Genomic DNA, 6000 nt, shown 5'->3' with positions numbered 1-6000 from the left:
TACTAGTCAAGCACTTTTTGTGTGCCAGGTACTGGTGTTCTAGGTGCTTAGGAGAGTGTCTTGCTTCTGAGGGACTCTGGATTGCAGGATTCCACCTGTATGCACCCTGTCAGGCCTGGAAAGTGCTCCTCGGTGACATTCCCTATCCACACAGTCCAAGCACCCCAAACCTGCCCTTTCTTCCTTAAGGACTGGTAGGTGGGATAAGCTTCCAGGTTAGCTCTCTCCTCATACCCTCTTTCACAAGAATCAGAGTTTTTAGGGCTTTCTTGTCTTCGTCTCCCCTTTTTTTAAAAAGTGGTATTTTTAGAAATACACATAAAATACCAAGAAACGTCTGGGCCTCTTACACCACCCCTCCCGTTTTCATAAAGCTGGCTCTTTATGTTGCTTTACATGCCTTAATATATGTTTTATGGAAGTGATCATGTCATAGATATCCATGTAATATATATATATATACATCTATATCTATTTGTCTGGATGTCAATCCTTTCTCAACTCCCGCCCAGACCTGTTTTCTGTCCGCGCCATTCTTAGCATGTTGAAACCACGCCCCCTGCCTTTTGATCCAAAGAAGGAGAGAGGAAAGATTTATTTTAAGGCAGACCTATTTTGTGCTTTTGTTTAAGAGCAGATCTATTTTCAAAATGTGCAATGTCTGAAAGGGATTGGTGACGTGCGAGGAGACCGAGGTGGCTGTCCCTAGTCTGGGTCTATGCCCTCCCCTCAGCCCCATGGCTTCCTTCCCCTTGCCCAGTCATCGGAAAGGGCTGGTCCCCAGGCTCCTCCCAGCTGCATCCTGCAGGAGTAGGACATTTCTTTGCAAGTCCGGGTTTAAGAACTTGATTTCACTGTCAACTTTGGAAGGCAGCCCAAGGGTTGTCAGGCATGTGGGTCTCCTGAAGGAAATGTTTATGACGCAGAAATGCAGTCCTCCCACGGGCCCCTGGACCACCTCCCCTCATCCCTCTGTGAGAAAAGGCCAGGAGGTCGCTGGCAGCAAACGCTAGCTAGCCAGTTTGAAGGATGTCCGTCACAAGGTGAAGCGCGGAGAAAGTGGCTTGGGATCCTCTGTGTTCTTTGGTGAATACAATGGGTTCCCAGGCCTCTCATACACTTTCTCCGGAGCCCACTCTGTGTCACGCTGGTTTCCCTCTAGGACTTTCCTTTCTGGGAGTCACTACGGCACATTGGTCTAGCATCCAGACTCATTCTTGGCTGGGGAGGGCTCCACAGCCAATGTCACATCTCAGTCCTTCCCAAGAAGAAAGGCTCCGTGCTTTGACAGGCTGTGGGCTTGAGTTCTGGCCTGTGCTAGCTCAGCCTTCCAAACTTGCTTTCTGACAGGTGAAGTGAGCAAGGAGGTTCTAGCCTTGCAAGGATTTGGGCAGGATGGAGACCTCACCCCAGATCTGAAATGATGTGTTTGGGAATTTTACAGCATTTCTGGCCAGCCTTTGATACCTGATCTCCAACTCTGGCCCTCTTCCCAGCCTCGAGTCTCTTGCTATGAATGAACAGGACCTAGACATAAGCCTGAGGCTAGGCACCCCTTCTGGGGAAAGTCCTGGCTACCTGCATAGGGCCTTCCCAATTCACGCATTACCTCCACCACCAAAAACCAAGAGGCTGCGATCAAATACTGCTACTGTCACTTTAAAGACTTCTGAGGGAGCAAGCTTGCAAGCAGCAGGTCTGCTCTCCTGCCTTTATGGAAGGCATGTTCTTGGAGGCAGGGCTCCTACTGCAAGATGGAATCCTTTCCTTTCCCATTAGGCACCCTCCTCCTGGCAGCTCTTAAAACTAAGGAAAAATACTATATATAAATAAATATATATATATATATATACATATCTATTTATGCACATATTTGGGGCCAATTTGATTTGCTAGTGTTAGACAATAAACCATATAAGGAAATTTATGATCTCAGTGTCTTTATTTAGTATGAAAGTGACCTTAGACAAAGTTAAGGTTAGATGAACAGCGTCTCTGTTGGGACCACACGGCCGTAGCATCCCCTGAGCATTCATCTAGCCGATCATTGTCCCCCGGAGAAGGGGCGCCTGGCTGAGGTAGGTGAGAGCTTGCTCCCTCCTTTCGGTGGCAATCTTACTAGATTAGATACTAAAGAACCCCAGTGGGCCGTGCATTTGTACCCTGCAAGTTTGTATAAACCAATACTGGAAATAAAACGACTGGTTTGTACCCATGGTGTGTGTGTCCTTCTCCGCGTGCCTGTCGGCCTTTGCTGCCCTGCCCTCAGGGTCCCACAGATTACAGACTTGGTGGGAAAAGGAAGCAGGGCTGGGACAGGCACACCATCCATGATAGCTCTTCCTGTCACCCGCTCGCCTGCGCCTCTCAGCTTCACAGTAGAGTGCGCGTCTTCAGTCTTCAGCCCGGAGCTGGGGTGGTGGCGGGCTAACCTCATCAGACTGAGGTTTGTGTAATGGAAGCGTCAGATGCTCCACAGGTGCTTTCCCTGGTCTGCCTCTGACATGGATGGTAGGATCATAGCAGAAAAGAAGATCCCAACCTTTCTCAGTTGCTGCACAATGCTCTATGGCTGTTTTAGGGCATGGAGGGGTGTGTGTGTGTGTGTGTGTGTGTGTGTGTGTGTGTGTGTGTGTGTGTGTGTGTGTGGTGGACCAGAAAGAGCGCCTCAGTTCTCTAAGCTGAGCCCTTTGGCATTTGCTGAGTGTGAAGGACTCTACTAGACCTTCTCCATCGGAAATCTTGAGTGAGGAGTGGTTCAAGCCAACTAAAGCTGGGCATGATACATACCTGTGATCTCAGCACATGGAAGCAGAGGTTGGAGGATTGGAAGTTCCAGGCCAACCTGGGCTACATAGAGAGACCCTGTCTTCAAAACAAACCAACCAGGCAGTTACCTTTAAAGTTGTCACACCCTGCTCTCATCCCTATAGCCTGAGTAGGGATGTTCTTTTTAACAGGCACTATAGGTGAGTGACATCCTCAGGAGAGCTGGTATTATCTGTGAATCAGAAAGAGTTCGGACCAAACATGGGCTTAAGGCAGATACCTTTGGGCAGGTGAAGTAGCACACACTTAGCATCACAGCGCTTAAGGCAGCGGGATCATGAGTCGGAGGTCAGCTTATGTAGCAAGACCCTGTCTCCAGAACAAAACAAAACAATAAAACAAAAATTCATGGAGCTGGAGAGATGGCTCAGTGGTTATAAACACTTGCTATTCTTGCAGAGGACCCAGGTTCAATTTCCAGCACCCACATGGTAGCTCACAATTGTCTGTAACTCCAGTTCCAAAGAATCCAATGCTCTCTTCCTTCTAGCCTCCATGAGCACCAAGCATGCCTGCAGTGCTCACACATACAAGCAAAATACACACTAAAATAAAAATAAATCTTTTTTTTTAGTATGCTGAAATTTCAAGTTATTTATTAAAATGTAGGTTCAAGAAGTCATAGGTTGCTAGTGATCACCTGTCAGGAGAGTGGGCCTAGAACCTTGTAAGGTACTATAAAAATAAATCTTAAACAAACACAATTCAGGACAGGAGTGATAACTCTGTAGTTTAAAAGTTGTTCCTCCAGAGGACCTGAGTTAGATTCCCAGCACCCATATCAGGTGGCTCACAATGGCCTGTAACCCCACCTTCAGGGGATCTAGTGCTCTCTTCTAGCCTCTGCAGGTACACACACACACACACACACACACACACACACACACACACACACACACATACACTAAATCTTTTTTAAAGCATTCAGACTGAAAGGAAGACCCCTCTGAGGAGATGGGTGTGCATTGGAGAGCTGGTCACTTTCTGCACCCCGAGCCTCCATCTGTAACCCCCATTGGACCAGAGCCAGTGACAGGCACCTGCTGGGAATTCTGCAGTCATGAAGGTCCACCTAGTGTCACCGGCTCCACAAACAAGAGCGGCCCCTCTCATGGGATGAAGGTGCCCAGCAGTTCCCAGGGGCAGCCTCCTTCCTCCTGCTCAGATGAACCCTCCACCCGTGCCAGGTTGGGTGTGTAAAGGGGGGGGCAGTCAGGAAACGGAACAAAAGCCTGTAGCACACCCTTGCAGAGTGCTGCTCTGGAGCTGTGCATATGATTGTTTATTTCTTAGGCGTGGTGGGTCATGCAGGCTCCAGACCCTGTTAGCCTATCCCCAACCCCTTGATCTCCAGACCAGTGGTTCTCAACCTTCCTAACACTGCAACCCTTTAATGCACCACCTCATGTTGTGGTGACCCCCACAACCATAAAATTATTTCATTGCTACTTCATAGTGGCTGTAATTTTGCTACTGTTATGACTTGTAATGTAAATATCTGTGTTTTCTGATGGTCTTAGGAGACTCCTGTGAAAAGGGTCGGTCGACTTCCGAAAGGGTCACGACCCACATGTTGAGAACCACTGGTCTAGCACCTCCAGTGTGGTGCGGTGCTGAGGTGTTCTGGGCACAACAATCTGGACAGGTGACTGGATTCTGCAACCTTGGATCCTCATCTGATGACAGTGATTATTCCTAAGAAGTTCTTGAGAAAAAAAAGGAAAAATGAAAAAAAGTGGATGAAAAGGCACTTTGAAAACTTGAATTTATTTACAGTCATGACAGAGTGGAGTGGTGACATTGAGAATGTCCCTGAGCTACCTGCAGGGCATGATGACTGGACAGGTGAATGTCTAGCCTATGGCCTTTGCTGGAAGATGCGCTGCCTGGCCAGCCTCGGGGGGGGGGGGGGGCACTCTCTCCTGCCCCAGAGAGTAAGTGCATCGCTGTTTCCCCGCGGTGGCTAGTGGAGAGGGCAGCCACAGGCTGAGGAACAGCCTGGCCTTCTGTGGCCAGACCCTTCCTAGGTTGCCTTTGTGAAATGCCCTCCCCAGGAGGGAGGACTGTGGACCTCTAGCTCCAGTGTCTGGAAAATCGTGCCAGGGAAAGTGCACTTCAGAGCTCACTTGTCCCAGGTCCCCGGGGATCTGTGATGGGAATGATGACAGATAATATTCCTCGCTGATGTCTGATACCTTTGGGGAGCAGTTTAGAGCTACACTTTTTAGGTATAACAGCCTATTAATAGAAGACTAGTAATAGCAATAGTAATTAATATAACTATTAGGATATTAATAGCAACAACTCATTAAGTGCTTACTGTGGGACAGGTACCCACTATGCACAGGTATATAGCTACTCAGTAATGCTCATGATACCCCCACATGATATTCTTAGCCAAGAAACTGAGGCACAGAAATTTTAAATAGAAAGATCTCATGACATTAGAGCTCACTGGTTTTAATGGCTGCCACACTCCCCCCTAGTGGCTGTCTAAAAGATTTTTTAAGAGAGCCTTGGGTTTTCTAAGGCATGGGCGGCAAAACTCTTGCTAGCTTTAAACTGCTGCGCTGCACAGAACAGACTTCCAAAACAAGACTTACCCCCAGTTCCCCGCAAACCGCTTTAGAGTGTATGCCTGGACCAAAACGCACTTCTTGTATGAGCTCACCCTACGTCTGTTCATCATACTACTGAAAAGTTTGTGTGAGGTTTTAAGCTTTTGAGAGTAAGTTTCATGAACAGCTCGGCAGGGTTATTGTGAAGAATCTTAAGTGGAATATGACATAGTCTCAAAATTATCAGATAACCCATTCTGTGTATTGGCCGCACACGTATTACAACAGTTCGTGCAACTGGGGGTTCTTTCAAGGCTGTGTTGCTGAAGAGCGAAGAAACCGGCTGTGAGTGTCCGCCAGAGGTGAGCCCAGCCCCAGGAATCATGAAGAGCTCCCTTAAACGGAGGTCTCACAGCAAAAGCTTGGGGGAATTATTTCAGGGGCTCGAGAGACTGCTCAGTGGGTCAAAGTGCGTTCTGCTCTTTCAGAGGACCCGGATTTGGTTCCTAGCACCCACATCAGACAATGCCAGCTCCACAGCATCCTGTTCCATGGGTACCTGCAGTCATGTGCACACATAGACACACCCAAGGGCGTACACTTAATTAAAAAC

The sequence above is a fragment of the Peromyscus eremicus genome, chromosome 15 (assembly GCF_949786415.1).
Source record: "Peromyscus eremicus chromosome 15, PerEre_H2_v1, whole genome shotgun sequence".
Lineage (NCBI taxonomy): Eukaryota > Metazoa > Chordata > Mammalia > Rodentia > Cricetidae > Peromyscus > Peromyscus eremicus.
The sequence above is the reverse complement of the archived record's forward strand: the minus strand, read 5'-3'. Positions refer to the sequence as shown.